The sequence below is a fragment of the Vespula pensylvanica genome, chromosome 1 (assembly GCF_014466175.1).
Source record: "Vespula pensylvanica isolate Volc-1 chromosome 1, ASM1446617v1, whole genome shotgun sequence".
Classification (NCBI taxonomy): domain Eukaryota; kingdom Metazoa; phylum Arthropoda; class Insecta; order Hymenoptera; family Vespidae; genus Vespula; species Vespula pensylvanica.
This window is the reverse complement of record NC_057685.1, coordinates 1,120,134-1,135,133: the sequence shown is the minus strand read 5'-3', so window position 1 is coordinate 1,135,133 and position 15,000 is coordinate 1,120,134. Positions and strand designations below refer to the sequence as shown.

Here is a 15,000-nt window from a genome sequence, read left to right as displayed (position 1 = left end):
TTTTATATATATATATATATATATATATATATAGAATATATATAGTAGAATTTATATAGAAATATATATATATATATATATAGAATTTGTATAGTAGAATTTATATAGAAATATATATATATATATTTCTCTCTTTTCTTTTCCTTTTTCTCATGTTTTTCTTTCTTTCTGTCAGATTTACGTCGTGTAAATGTGTATTTCGTCGTCGTCGCCGTCGTCCGTCTTCGCGACTAACGCAAACTTGCGGTTATCCGTCGTCTTTCCTGCCAACGAGGTTGCTCGTTTTACGATCACCGATAAAGCACGTTTTCTTGCGAGCGAGAGGAACCATGTACAATATACATACATACATACATACATACATACATACATATATACATACATATATATGTATGTATGTACACGAGTGTACACATCAGTCTCCCTTGTTAGTTCATTTCACAACATCGAAGAGGTACCATCGTGTCCCTTTTTTTTCGTTTCCTTAACTCGTTCAGACACGCGAAAGTTATATTCCTTTTTCTTTCCTTCTCTGTTTTTTTTTTATTTTTGAAAAAGATACGATATCGCTGCGAGAGAAACGTAGCGTGAATTGAGAATCGTCGGGTGCGCGTGAGCCCGGGAAATTCAAACGTTCGAACGTTCGATTCGCTCGTATCGTTATTGATTCGATGTTCTTCTTCTTTTTTTTTTATTTCTATCATTTTTTTCCTTTATTTCGAAATAACAGTGTAAATAGTATTTCACAAAAATGATGAACGTTTTTTTTTTTTTCAATTTTTAAACGATCTACTTTTTCTTTGTTTATATATTAAATGAAAATATTTGATATTTATATATATACACACATACACACACACACACACACACACATATAATTCTTTTATAAAAATCAATGAAAGAATTAAATTCAAAGTAAAATTAGAACTAAAACGTAGGAATAATAGAAACGTTTAGATTTTCTCCGTTAATGTTTTCGATTCGTTACGGTTCAAAAAGATACGTCGTACTACATATGTATACGTACATATTCTCTTTGTATGTATCGGTATTGCGTTACAACTTTTTACCGGCTTATTCATTCGTTGCGAGAAATCGCATTGTTCTATGTTTCACGCGCATCGCTAACGCTTCTAATAGGTCTCCTGTTCGTTTTAATGGTATAACATAATATACACGGTGTGTGACTGACATGACCGATAGATATATATATATATATATAAATGTTTAGATTCAACTAACAGTTGTACTCTTATGTTTAAATAAAGTACGGATGTTTTTTCTTTTTCTTTTCTTGTGTTTTCTTTTTGTTTTTTTCTTCGTATCGTTCGATCGATATCGATCCATATCGAATTTATTTTAACAATAATATTATCTTCTTAACTTTTTCGACGTAACAACTTGTACGACAAGCGATACCGCACGTTAAATACAGTCTTTTACGTAGTTTGCGATAAGTTTGCCGTCCATAGAGGGTGGTAAAACTCGTACAGAAAGTTGGAAGGTGTATAGGTTGGAGGAAAAAAGGGAGGAAGGGAGCGATAGCAATATCTTACAACGAAGTTATCTACCCGTAGCTTCGTTTATCGTTTTCTACTACTACAACTTTTACGCGATCCGAAAGCATCGGTGTATCTGTTCCCAAAAAGAAAAAAAAAAAAAAAGAAAGAAAGAAAGAAAGAAATCAGGTTTTAGTCCCCGACTCTCCGTTACTATCGATCGATTGCAACGTCGCGTCACCTGGAAAAGCTTTCGAATTTTTCGTTCAAAAAATAAAGAAAAGGAAAGGAAAGAAAAAGGAAAAAGACGGAGAAAAACGAAAAAGAGAGAGAGAGAGAGAGAGAGAGAGAGAGAGAGAGAGAGCTTTTCAATCAAGAAAACAGAGCTTTTTTCGCGATACCAAAAATTCTTTCTGGATCAATCGTTTTTTAAGCTTGATTTCTTTCACTTTTTTGTTCCTCTCGTTTTTATTTATTCGTTTATTTTTCATTTTTATTGTTTATGTCTTTTTTTTTTTTTTTTTTACGTGACTGATAGATCGCGCTTATTACGTATGTATCAATAGGATCGAATTAGAACGTATTAAAGAAGAATTAACGTTAAGTTTTTATATTAAAATAAAGTATATTAGAGTAGCTCTCCGATGTCTGCGAATTATGCGTCTCAATTTTGTAAGGAGATCGTAGAATTCAACTTTCGTGATACCCTTGTTCAAAGAAAGTCTTGCAATAGTCGGCTACCTGCGGAGAAGACCACGTTGTACTACTTGTTGGTATGTATAATATATATATATATATATATATATATATATATATATATATATATATATACGTACTACAGAACGTACTTTCACTGATCGATCAGCCAGGGCGTGCAATTTACCGGTCGTACTCGGTTATATACTATTTTCACTTCTTCGGGGGCATCTACTAACCTTTCCTAGTACACTGTACTTAAGAAGAAAGAAAGAAAAACGTCCTTTGAGAAGGCAAAGTAGAAAACGCGATTTCACGATTTCCTTATTTTATTATACATATTTTATTATTTTCTTAAACGATCGTTATCTTTTTCTATTTCTTTTTTTCTTTTTTTTTTTTTTTTTTTTTCCTTATCAAGGAAGTATTAGCGAATTCGTACGAAGGTCGTAACGAGGGAAGGCTTCGAGTCATTTGATATTTATTTTCTCGTTCAAAAAAGAAAAAGGAGCAAAAAAAGTGAGCGAAAAAAAATTAAGAAAAAATATATATATATATATTATATAAAAAAAGAAAAAAGTTGGGTGTACAAGAGGATTACGATCAAGTCACGTGGGGTCACGGCTGCCTGGCTCCCCCCTCTCTCTCTCTCTCTCTCTCTCTCTCTCTCGCTCGTTTCCTCTTTTTCTCTCTTTCACTCGCACTCGTCCTTACGGACTTTCGTGTACGTCTCTCCTCGTTCCACTTTCACGGACGTATGTATCGTGGGACTAACACCCACCTGCAACTCGCGACGTGTTCAGGACTTAGGGCTGCAACACGAGTAGAGATAGTATCGCGTGTACCGTTTCACCGTGTGGGCGATTTCGAAACCGTTTTACACCGTGGTCTCTCTCTCTCTCTCTCTCTCTCTCTCTCTCTCTCTCTCTCTCTCTCCTTCTCTTCTCAATGATATTCAGAAGAATCTCGAGGCGTATCGAATCTCTGCTCGTTTTCATTTAATCCAATTTCATGTCTAATCCGTTTAAAATGTTACGAAAAAATTCTTTAATCGTGACACGTTTAAAGGAAGGTACGTTCGGTGATGCATTCTCGACTTGTACAAGCTACCAACAAGAGGCTCCGATCTGAATTTTAAAATCGATCTAATCGATATATACGTACATACACATAAACACACACACATATATATATATATATCTGTGCGTGTGTATATGGACAAAATTATAGTTTTCTAGTTTTAACTATTGTGCTTTCGTACTCAATCGAGTTCTCGTGTGAATCAAGTGAAAGAAATATGTGCCTCGGCTCGATTTGAACGATCGGATTAATTGTGGATTAAACTCGAATCCTGATCGACAGTTAAGGTCAATCCAGCGAGATACAAAAGGATGACCACCAGAAGGAAGAAGAAGTCGCAGGACGGATTCCTCAAGAAGGTTTCGAGTCTGTTTAATCTCGACACGGTGAGTCACCATATATTTCGCCGTATCGCGATTTCGAGATTCCATGATTCGCGTATTTTCTCGGGTATACTCGATCGCGATCGCAATATATCGTCAGCGAATTTTTTCGATCCTTCGTTCGTTCCAACGAAATAGATACTCTTTATATTGCGAGAGAAAAATCTTCGATTCGATATAAAAATAATCAAGACGAAGGAATGGCGACTTAACGAAAGAAAATTTTTCTTTTTCAGCCGACCTATTTAATGCCGATCGTTTTCTCTACCTTTCATTGTTATGTCTATTGCGACATAAACAATGATTAAAAAAACTCGATAACGTTATCGGATTATCTAATTAATTTCGCTTTTGATATCCATCTTCTTTTACCGTTAGTAAAATGATGTTCACCGTCGAACTCGTAAAGTTTTCAATTAGTCAGTTAATTTTCAGTTATTCGATTCCACGTAATGGCAATGTCACGTTCTTGATTATTCATTAGCGGAATTAGCAGCTTAATAACGTAGTACCGTTGCTAGTCATTATTGGGCAACGATATGGATCCGCGTACTCTCTATTTTAATATAGAAACGCAACGAGGAGATCGAGAGGCGTTACAATTATCGAATCTAATTTGACGTCGTTCGTTAATTAAAAGTATTCCCTTCGATCTCCCCACCGTGGTCCCTTGAGAGAAACAATTTTCTATCTACCCTTTTCCACCCTTCAACATCGATGCTCCAACGCCCTACCCATTCCTACCCCTCTTCCGTACGTTAACGTTATCGTAATAAATATCGAATGTCAGTTCGGTTTTCGAAAAATATTATTTTTCTTGGAAACTTTTATTAATACGTATATTTTCGATCGTTTTTGCCGTCTATACCTATACTACTCGATATTTGATATTACGCGTGTACTTAGTTTTTATTATCGCCAGTTGTATCAAAGATTGTGTTACCGTCATCGAAATTACATATATCATTATCGATAATATGGAAATATTATCATTATCGAAAACATGGAAATGAATTTTGCGATATCATCGATCTAATATACTCGTTGATCTTCCTTCTTCTTTCTTCTTTTTTCTTTTTCATTTTTTTTTGTTCTTTTCTCTCTCTCTCTCTCTCTCTCTCTCTTCTTTTTTATCGAGATTGTGAAATATTTATAATATTGAATTCAAGTTATAATTCGATACTATCGTTGTTTATCACTCGCATTGGATCATTTATCGTTTGACAAAGAAATATAGTTTGGTAAGATCGAGTTTTTTTTTCTTTTTTTTTTTTTTCTTCGTTAAATAGAATTTCTTGCGACTTTGAGATCCTACAAACTTTCAACCCCTCCTCTCTCTCTCTCTCTCTTTCTCTTTCTCTATTTTCTTTTCTTTTTCTTTTTTTCCTACGACTATCCATTTCAAGGTACACAATTCGATAGTCTCGCGAACGTAAAAGAAGAAAGGAAAGAAAAGTTGTTGTCGTCGTCGTTGTCGTCGTGTCGTTGTCGTTTGATCATTTTTCTTGGTTTCTCCATGGCGTTTCATACGATAGGAAAACGTGGAATAACTCGACAAGAAAGAAAGAAAGAGAGAAAGAGAGAGAGAGAGAGAGAGAGAGAAAAGAAGAAAGAAAGAAAGAAAGGAAGGAAGAGAGATGGTTTCTTAGGTTGAAGCTGGTCAAGGGAGTAGCTTGGTTTAACGAAAAATAAAGAGAGAGGGAGAGAGAGAGAGAGAGAACTGAAGAAAAGAACGTAGGAGAAACCGCGGAACATAAACAACGTCGTAACGTTCGGAGTGCAATTGTCGGCTTTTCAAGAGAGGAACGTCAAGAGAAAGACAGCTAGAGAGACAGCAAGAGAGAAAGAGAGAGAGAGAGAGGAATCAAACGACTTGACTATTCTACTACGTCTCTCTATAGAATCGTTTTTATTTCTCTTTTTATAAACGTTCGCGAGGTTGACAAAATATTAATCATCGTATTTAGATAAGACGGAGGTATTAGGACTACGTATGATGTATATGTAAGTACGACGTATATATGTACGCATGTAGATGTGTGTGTGTGTGTGTGTGTGTGTGAGACAATTTTGTCATAAGAAAAAAAAAGTATCACAGTTCGTAATTTATTAAAAGTCATCGAATTAGAAGTAGAAGAAGAAGAAGAAGAATACGATAAACGCGTGTGGATCTCAGACTTGTCTCACGAAGGTCACACTGATATTCGATTGCGCTCGATATAAACACATATTGTACATATGTACATATGTATGTACTTACGTGCACGGTACGAGTACTACGCACGTGGACGATGAGCCGACGTTCTCTTACGCAAGCACGTTGCTGGTTGCTCTCACGCTTACTTGAGAAAGATAGATGGATTGACAGAGGGAGAAAGAGAGAGAGAGATAACTCGTTCGTAGGCATAACACGAACAAGTAGGAGACGTAAAAAAGAATGAGGGAGAGAGGGAGAGAGAGAGAGAGAGAGAGAGAGAGAGAGAGAGACGGAAATGCACACGCGATGCATAGAGGAACCTCCTTCGTTAATGCGTGTCAATTATCGTCGACCTGTTTATCGTGATTTCGTAACGCTTCGCGTTCGTATACCTACATACTTACATGCTTATGCACGATCGAACGTGTTAACTGGGCCACGACGACCTTGATCTCCTTTGGATTTCCATGAGTAGACGAAAGTTTTACATTTGAATTACTCGTTTATATAAACAGTCATTAAAAGGAACGATTTCTTGTTCCGAGTTCAACGTTCTTTTCCTTAGCTATATCGGTTATATCGTATCTAGCAAAAAATAAATGTAAGGATTATTACACATACATACACACATATACTGTTTGTATATATTTTATATATATTTTACATACATATATATATTTTATTAGATATATATATATATATATGTGTATGTATAATGTATGCATGTAGAGGATAGATTACAACAACAGAAATTCCCTTTCATTTTGCGAAGTTAATTCTCCTAGGAACGACCTTGCCCTGACTTTGTTACGCTTAGAGACGAGGGTGAAATTCGTGGCCGATTTAAAACCGCAACAAGGCCGCAAAGCGTTACCAATCCAAAGTGCAATCGAAATCGTAGCCGCACTACGTACGTTTTCCTTTCTCTCTCTCTCTCTCTCTCTCTCTCTGTCTGTCTGTCTGCCCCTCGATAACAACAATCCCGATAGTGTCCCAACAGTGTACGGGTGACTATGCGTCGCACTCCGGCCGTTACCAAAATGCCATTGAATGGAACGTTTCACGGTAGGTTTGCCGAGAGCAGGCAGCCGCCATACGTTACATGCCAGACGTGAACACCAACCCTCGTCCTACGTTCTCTGTCTTTCTATCTCTCTCCAACATTCACATCCCCCATGCACGCGTATGCATAGCGTATTGGCATTCCCCATATTCTTTGAAATCGTTCAAGAGTTCCTCTTAGAGTTCCTCTTTATCTTTTTTCTAAAGAATTACTTTCATGTTGTGTGTGCGTGGTGTACACATATGTACATATAGATACATTTCTTTCTGTTCTAAAAGTTTATCAATTTCTCAACTAACTTCGTCCTCTTCCCTCATTCTTTTTTCCTCTCTTTTTCCTTCTTTCTTTCTTCCATTATGCCAAAAGGTAGAAAATAATCTTACAAAAGTAGACTCATTATCGTTCTCGAACGACACGATCTTCTGCTAATATCTATATTCCCTCACACTCGGTATAATTAACTTGTAAGAGTTTGTAATTCGTCGAGAAGGGAGGGATCATCGATCGAGGATTTACTCAGGTATAATGGAGTTCCCTTCTTGAACTTTTCCGACGACAAAAATTCGTGCCGCGGAAGAGGAGCAATCTCTCGGTTGAACGAACAGCTCGACGTTCTCTTCCACCTTCTTCACCTCCACCTTTTCCTCTCGATCCTCCTACTCCTACTCTTATTCCTTCTCCACCTTCTACTCTCTCCTCTTACTCCTCTCGCATGGAAACTCTCGAGATCGCTTTGAGGAGGGAAGGATAGCGTCTCTCGGCCGAAGGCAGTGACGTAGCGCTTCCGGATACACGATAAATTGGATCGTTCTCCCTCGACGACCTTACCACCTCCCGGAGTGACTTTCCTCTTCCTCTTCTTACTCCTCCTACTCTTCTTCTTCTTCTTCTTCTCTTCCACTACTTCACTTCACTTCACCTCACCTCACCTCACCTCACCACACCTCACCACACCTCACCTCACTTCACCTCCGGCCGCTCCCATAGCAAACCCCACGCAGCGTGCTGCCTGGGAAAACGTACGGGCCTTGGGAATCGAGCAGCGTGAGTTTAGATCCCAAACGGTAACGACGCCGTCCGGAATCCACCCTACCTTCCCCCATCGTCCCTTACCACCCTTCTCTCTTTCTTCTCTACCACGTGAAGAAGCACCGGAAACTGCCGGTACATAAACGTTACGTTCCCGGCAATTCGCCAGTGCCTTTTTCACTCTACTACACCTTCAGCCTCTAGTCTCCTTTCTATACGCACGTTTTATATCGTATTCTTTTATTTCCTTATACAGATTTGATAGGATCTCTCTCTCTCTCTCTCTCTCTCTCTCTCTTTCTTTTTTTTCTTTTTCTATTTTTTTTATTCGTTTATTTTTTCTTTTATAATTTTATTTTCTTCTCTCTCCCTCTCTCTTTATTCTGTTTCTTTTATTTTTCTATATTTTTTATTTTAGTTTAATTTCTTTTTTATTTTATTTTCTTCTCTCTCTCTTTCTATCTATCTATCTCTATCTCTCTTGTTTTCTTTTCATCAAAAATTCTTTTTATTACGCGAAATTGTATTTCAGATTCTACAAAGAAAGCGGACATATTTTAGGTTCGGCAAGTTTTATGTTTCTTTCTTTGTTTCTCTCTCTCTCTCTCTCTCTCTCTCCTCTCCTTTCTCCGTTTCACCCGATGTTTGTACAAAAAATTCGCTTGGATTTGGGAAGCGAACGAGAAACAGCGAGTATCGATGAAAATCCTCGTGGCGATGCGGAACTTCACGGTTAAAACTTCGGACAAATCGTGGTTAAACACGCGCACCTCGGGCTCGGATTAAATCCGTATGGCAAAGTTTGCCTATAAATCATTGGGATTCTAGTTTGGACGAATTCGTCGGGATGACGTTGGATTTATTCTTTTTTTTTTTGGAGTGTGTGTGTGTTTTTTTTTATTTTCTATCCTAACCCCCATTTTTTATTTTCTTTTTTCCATCTTTTTCTTCTCTCTCTCTCTCTCTCTCTCTCTCTCTCTCTCTCTCTCTCTCTCTCTCTCTCTCTCTCTCTCTCTCTCTCTCTCTCTCTCTCTCTCTCTCTCTCTCTCTCTCTCTCTCTCTCTCTCTCTCTCTCTCTCTCTCTCTCTCTCTCTCTCTCTCTCTCTCTCTCTCTCTTTAACATAGCTCGCGTCGAAAATACGAGAAAACTCGTTGGAAATTTTTTCCCTTTCCTTTCCATTTTTTCCCCTTGTTTCTTCTTTTTCTTTCACTTTTCTTTTTCCCTTCTCTCCGCGGCCGATAACGATGCGTTAAATCGAGCGTTCTTGAAAATTGCACGATTATTATTAAGATCCAAACGGTCTGAAAAAAGGTCGAGAAAAAAAAGAAGGATGTATATATGCGCGCGCGTGTGTATTTTAAGAGGGAAGAAGTTCCGAAACAATGAGTGGCAAAGGAGGATATAGCCCCGAGGGAAAGGTCAAGCCTTCTCGGTATTGGCTTTCCGATGCAGCGGAGCACTAGAGTCTGGTCAGTGTCCGTCCCGTGAAATACGTTCGTGGATACGAACGGTCGTCCATTTGTCGGCTGTCGTTCGTTCCCTTTTCTGCCCCGCCGATTCCATGCTCGCAAAACCCTCTCTAGCTCTTCGTCGTTCAGCCGACCCCAACACCTCCCCTTTCTTCCTCTCGTCCTACCTTCTAAAGCCATCCTTCCTTCGTCGCCATCCTTCGCATCGCGAGTAAGTACGTACGTAGATATAGAGGGTATAGAGGATACGTACGTACCTACGTTACTCACCATTTCTCAGTCGGTCCAATTTAACGAAAATGGCGGACGAAAAGGTGATGGTGGCGGCGTATGTTGCTGCTGCACGTAATAGTTGCACCCATCCACCATCCAGCCGTTTGCCACCCCTTGCCACCCCCTCCAAATCTTCTCCTTCCGTACGGATTTGCCTTTCGTCGATAGCTTCCGGGGTTTGATAGTCCGGGACGAGGTGGGACGGACGAACGGTGGGAGGAAACTTTTCGAGTTAGCAGCGTCTCGATTCGTACGAAGCGTCTTTTCGTACTTTCGCGATCGAAAGATTAATGGTCTCGATCTTGAAACTCATTTTTTTCTTTTCTCTCTCTTTTTCCTTCTTCTTCTGCTTCTCCTTCTTTTCTCCTCTCACTTCCTCCCCCATCTTTGCAACCACCCCCACCCATCCACCCACTTTTACGTTCCACGAGTATCGTTCTTCGTTCTTCCTCAATCCCTTCTTTCCTTCCTTCCTTCCTTCCTTCCTTCCTTCGGTCTCTGCAATCACCGTCGCAAACATTTCGCGCGAAAAATATTTTAACGAACGTTAAGATCTATCGGATCTTTTATTTACCCAGAGGAATTGCATATTGGACTTATTTATCGATGAGAATTATTCGCGTTATAATTTTTCGATCGTTATAAGTTCTTTTTTTTTTCTTTCTCTCTCTCTCTCTCTCTCTCTCTCTTTCTCTTTCGTTCTCGTGGCTTAGGGTGATTAATCGAATTCTAGTAATTTTCTTTTGTCTCTCTTTTGCGTCTCTCAAATATTATTATTGCGTATACGTAAAATCGTTGGTATTACGTTCGACGAATTCGAAAGAACAATATAATGTTTCTATAGTCTTTATATCTATTGTTTATCATTTTGACGGTATTGTTTCTACGAGAAAATGATTAACGTTTTATCGACTATACCAATTAATTAACGAATCGAAAATTAACTTCGCCGCGTGTTTCAACGATTACGTATGTATTTATGTAGTTATCGAAATCGTTCCACGTTCTTTCGATTCTTCGCATTTGTTTTTTAGAGACATAAGCACATAGGTACACTCCATTCGTTCCGCGGTATGTTATCGTTGAGAAGAAATGCATAATGGAACGGCAGGCACGCTATTAGCATGCGAATGCACTCGCTCGACAGTACAAACAAGCTTTTCATCTATTCTGATAATAATTCAACAACGTGTCGTCTAATACCCCGAAGGTCGGTCGTAATTGAATTGAAAACGATGAGCGAATTGAACGTGCCCGAAACAATTATTTCAGAAAATTATTTCTTTGTCGATGATAGATCGAAGCTAAAAACGAAGGAGTCGAATGTGCGTTGCATATTTATACACATACATACATTTATACATACTATACATAACAATATACATATAATATATGTATCTGTGTATACATTTTTTACGTAATATAATATATATATAATAAATATATACAGTAATATGTATATCTATACAATCATATCTATAAATAAATATACATAAAATATATATATATTACATATATGTATGTATATAATATACAAAGCGGTCATTTTCTTTCTTCCACAAATTTTCTCGACCTCATCATCATGCTCTTATTTCCGTATTTCCACTTCTCGTTACATAACGATATCGTCACCGCTATCGTCGTGACGTCGTACTATTAATATTTCGATGGAGAAGAAGGAGGTATTGTGGTAGAGAATCGTAGAGTTGTTGGAAGAGGGGGAAGAGTAAAGAGGAGTAAATGCCTCCGAGATTACTTCTTCGTCGTCGTCGTCGTCGTCGTCGTCGTCTTCGTCGTAGTCGTTGTGAGCTCTCGATCGGCTCTGATTGGAGAACGGCTTTCAATTATCAAGAACGCCTCGTTTCGTCCCAACGATTCGATTTTAATCGATTCGATTTTAATCGATTCGATCCACCGAGTTTCGTGTTCTTCGTTGAACAATGAAAGGTACACTCGATGGAATGCTTATTTGACTGCGAAATTCTGTGTCGATGAAATGTCCTTGAGAATATCGTCGAGCTTCGTATTTCCTTTTTTCTTTTTTTTTTTTGTTTTTGTTTCTATTTGTCTGTTTTTCTTTCTTTCTTTCTTTCTCTTCTTTTTTTTCTTTCGTCCTTCCCTCTCTCCTCACCTCTTCTTTGTCCTCTCTTTACAAGACGATAGTACGCAATAATCTTATCTCAGTTTTATCCGTGCGAGCCGCCTCGATTTACTCTCGTCTATTTCGATCCGTACAATTCCAAGATTATAACTCTTCTTTTCTTTAATCGATCGTATCTCCTCGGATTTCGATAGCGAAACGTTTTCATCTAGGTGTAAACTCTTTCGTTTATAAATATTGACCGAGCATCGACATTTTTCATTGAAACTAATGATCCACGATGAGCAAGAGAGATAGAGAGAGAAAGAGAGAGAGAGAGAGTATAAGAGATATAGATAGAGATATAGATACGAGGAAATGTAATTTATACATATCTCGAATTGGCAGATCTATAAACTATAAATGTTACCGCAATAATATTACCGATCATTTCCTTCCTCCATATTACATATTCCAGTGAGTCACGCAATACGTAACTCAACAGCGAATTACTCTCGATGGACTACTTCGAATGAATAACGTTTTCTTCTCTATTAATATCGAAGAAAGTTCGTAAAGTCGGATATCGGACATCTATTGCATAGTCTTTGGCGAATGAAAAATCATATGAAACAGGAGAGATAGTCTCTCTCTTTGGGTTTGCGACTTTGAACTTTCGATCAATCTTTCTCGCGTTGCACGTACGTACGCACGCATAAAAATTTGACGATAGAAGGAACGTAGTATCGTATCAAAAAAAAAGAAGAAAAAAAAGGAAAAAAGAGAGAGAGAGAGAGAGAGAGAGAGAAAAAATATGATTACGTAGGTAGGTAGCTAGCTAGCTAGGAAGGGGTTGCCGAGGGGGATGCGGTACGGTTGCGATGCGTCCATCTGGATAAAGTCGACCGCTTCGTTAGAGGTTAAGCTCGGTGGTAAAAATTCACGAATTTTCCGAGCGATTCTGTGACACGAGCTAGCACATATATACGCACATTGACGTACTTGTACATGCGTGTATGTATGCACGTACGTAGGTACGAACGCTTACACACATACGCTACGCACATAGAAGTCGACAGACAGCCCAGGCATATTGGTAAATGGGCCGTGCTTCGCGTCTGACCACCTGTGTCAGCAACAACGATGCTCGCCGACGTGCTTTTGATCGGCTTAAAAAGTCAAAGCCGGCCTGGTCTAGCGAAAAAAAAAAGAAAGAGACAAAAAAGAAAGATGGAGGAAACAAGAAAATGGAAATTTGTAAGAGGAAGAGTTGTACCGAGAGGAAGAGGTTTAACGATCGATGGAGAGTTATCGAAGGAAGAAACTCTTCAAATATCTTTGTTTTTTTATTTGTAGATCTTCGTGACGGTTGTTTTTAACCTGTTTGTATCGTTGTCGTGTCTTTGTAATGATTATGTTATTTTGATCTTTTTGATCTTGTAAAGTGTTTATTAGTAAGATTTTTCCATGGTCATGCGTTGACGATGTTTAATTAATCGGTTAATGAAATATCAAAGATCATATATACTTATATACGTATATATATATATATATATATATATATATATATATATATATGTATGTATGTATGTATAAGAGAAGAGAAGACGTATTAACATAATCAAATATAACCGTAATAAATAAGTAATTTTGTTTAATATATATATTGCTTTACGTTGCGTTACGTTACGTAAGACAGATCGTATAATATAAATTTATTAGAATCGTGGCGATAAGTGAAAATCTCTTTTATATATATATATATATATATATATATATATATATATATACATACATATATATGTATATATATATATATTCCTTCGATGATTTCGCTTTTCCGACTTTCATCTTTCCGCACCTGCGAACTTTCCTATCCCCCGAAATACCGAAAACTGGTAGAAGAAATCCCGGCCGTGAGAATGGCAAAAGAATTATAACCGGAGATTTGTCAAAGCCTGCAGCTGGGTATACGCCCCTACGTGTCTTATCTTGGAACAGAGCATGAATCATATTTTATTCCATAGTCGTTCCCAAGTTTTAGAGCGAACGAACGAATCACCGTACGATCTTCTCTCTAATCTCATCTATGCGTTTTTCGAATTCGTACACGTACATACGTACATACGTACATAGATAGATAGGTAAGTTAGGTAGGTAGGTAGGTAGGTAGGTAGGTAAGTAGGTAGGTAAAGTTAGAGATACTTACCTTCACATAGCTCTCTATGTACGTGCATGCATACGCATCGCATATTATCGTCTCTCGTTGTATTCCAATTTTACGAGAAAATTCAAAAATTTTCGACGATCGAGCACTTTTTCGAGTACCCACTAGCGATGCGATCATAGCTCACTCGTACCTTCGATTTTTGTTACTTCGAAACTCGACGAAAGTCTCGTCTTCAGTCTCGTCTTCTCTTTCTTTTTCGTGTAGACACATAAAATTATGATAAAAAGCGTTCGCCTCCTTTTTCTTTCCTCTCCATCTTCTCTCTCTCTCTCTCTCTCCCTCTCTATCTCTCGAATTCGATTATGTCGAGAATATATTTGTGATCGAAGAATCCTTGGCGACTCGATGTCGAACATTATCGCGAGTAAATTTATAATGCCTTGAAATTGCAGTTTCTTGCTTTCTCTCTCTCTCTCTCTCTCTCTCTCTCTCTCTCTCTCTCTCTCTCTCTCTTTCTCTCTTTTAGCAATCCTCTCTCGATGCAATCTGCCTTCGGGGCTTGAATTTGCTAAAGCGACGAATACATGAATACTTTCCTTCTTTTTCTTCTCTCAACACACTCTCTCTTTCTCTCTTTCTCCTCCCTTTCCCTTCTTCGTTGTACTCTTTCTCCTTCTTCTTCGCTTTTTCTTGTCCCTCTTCTTCTTCCTCTTCAGCAGATTCACTCGAAATCGATATTCCATAAATGTGTAAATGTAACCGAATCCGGTTTCTCTAGCTAAGCAGACGACCTAATCTCGTCCGGCAGTCACCGTCGTTTCTACGTTATCTATCCGATTGTCTCTATGTGCCCCGAAGTGTATTAATACCATTTTGAACGCAGCTCTTTCCAGTCTCCTGAGCATTTCCATTTGGGAATCGAAATAGTCGCGTGGAAAACGTTCCTTTTCCTATCGCTATCCTTTTCCCTCTATCTCTCTCTCTATCCACCTACCTTCCTACCTACCTATCTAGCTATCTCTCTCTCTCTCTCTCTCTCTCTCTCTCTCTCTCTCTCTCT

At 38.3% G+C, this 15,000-nt stretch overlaps 1 protein-coding gene and 1 long non-coding RNA gene across 5 annotated transcripts in view; both read left to right on the top strand.

The window, feature by feature from the left end:
• Positions 1 to 3,380, top strand: part of LOC122630557 — a 5,092-nt gene extending 1,712 nt beyond the window's left edge. For 3 of the 4 annotated variants that reach the window (XR_006327515.1, XR_006327513.1, XR_006327516.1), the window contains one exon: positions 3,264 to 3,380. This is a non-coding gene — a long non-coding RNA (uncharacterized LOC122630557). Of the gene's footprint in view, positions 8 to 3,263 lie in introns of those variants that run through there. The other variant, XR_006327514.1, reaches the window with a different exon arrangement.
• The window catches only part of LOC122630551 (disks large 1 tumor suppressor protein-like), a 263,281-nt gene that overhangs the window by 130,213 nt on the left and 118,068 nt on the right, over positions 1 to 15,000 (top strand).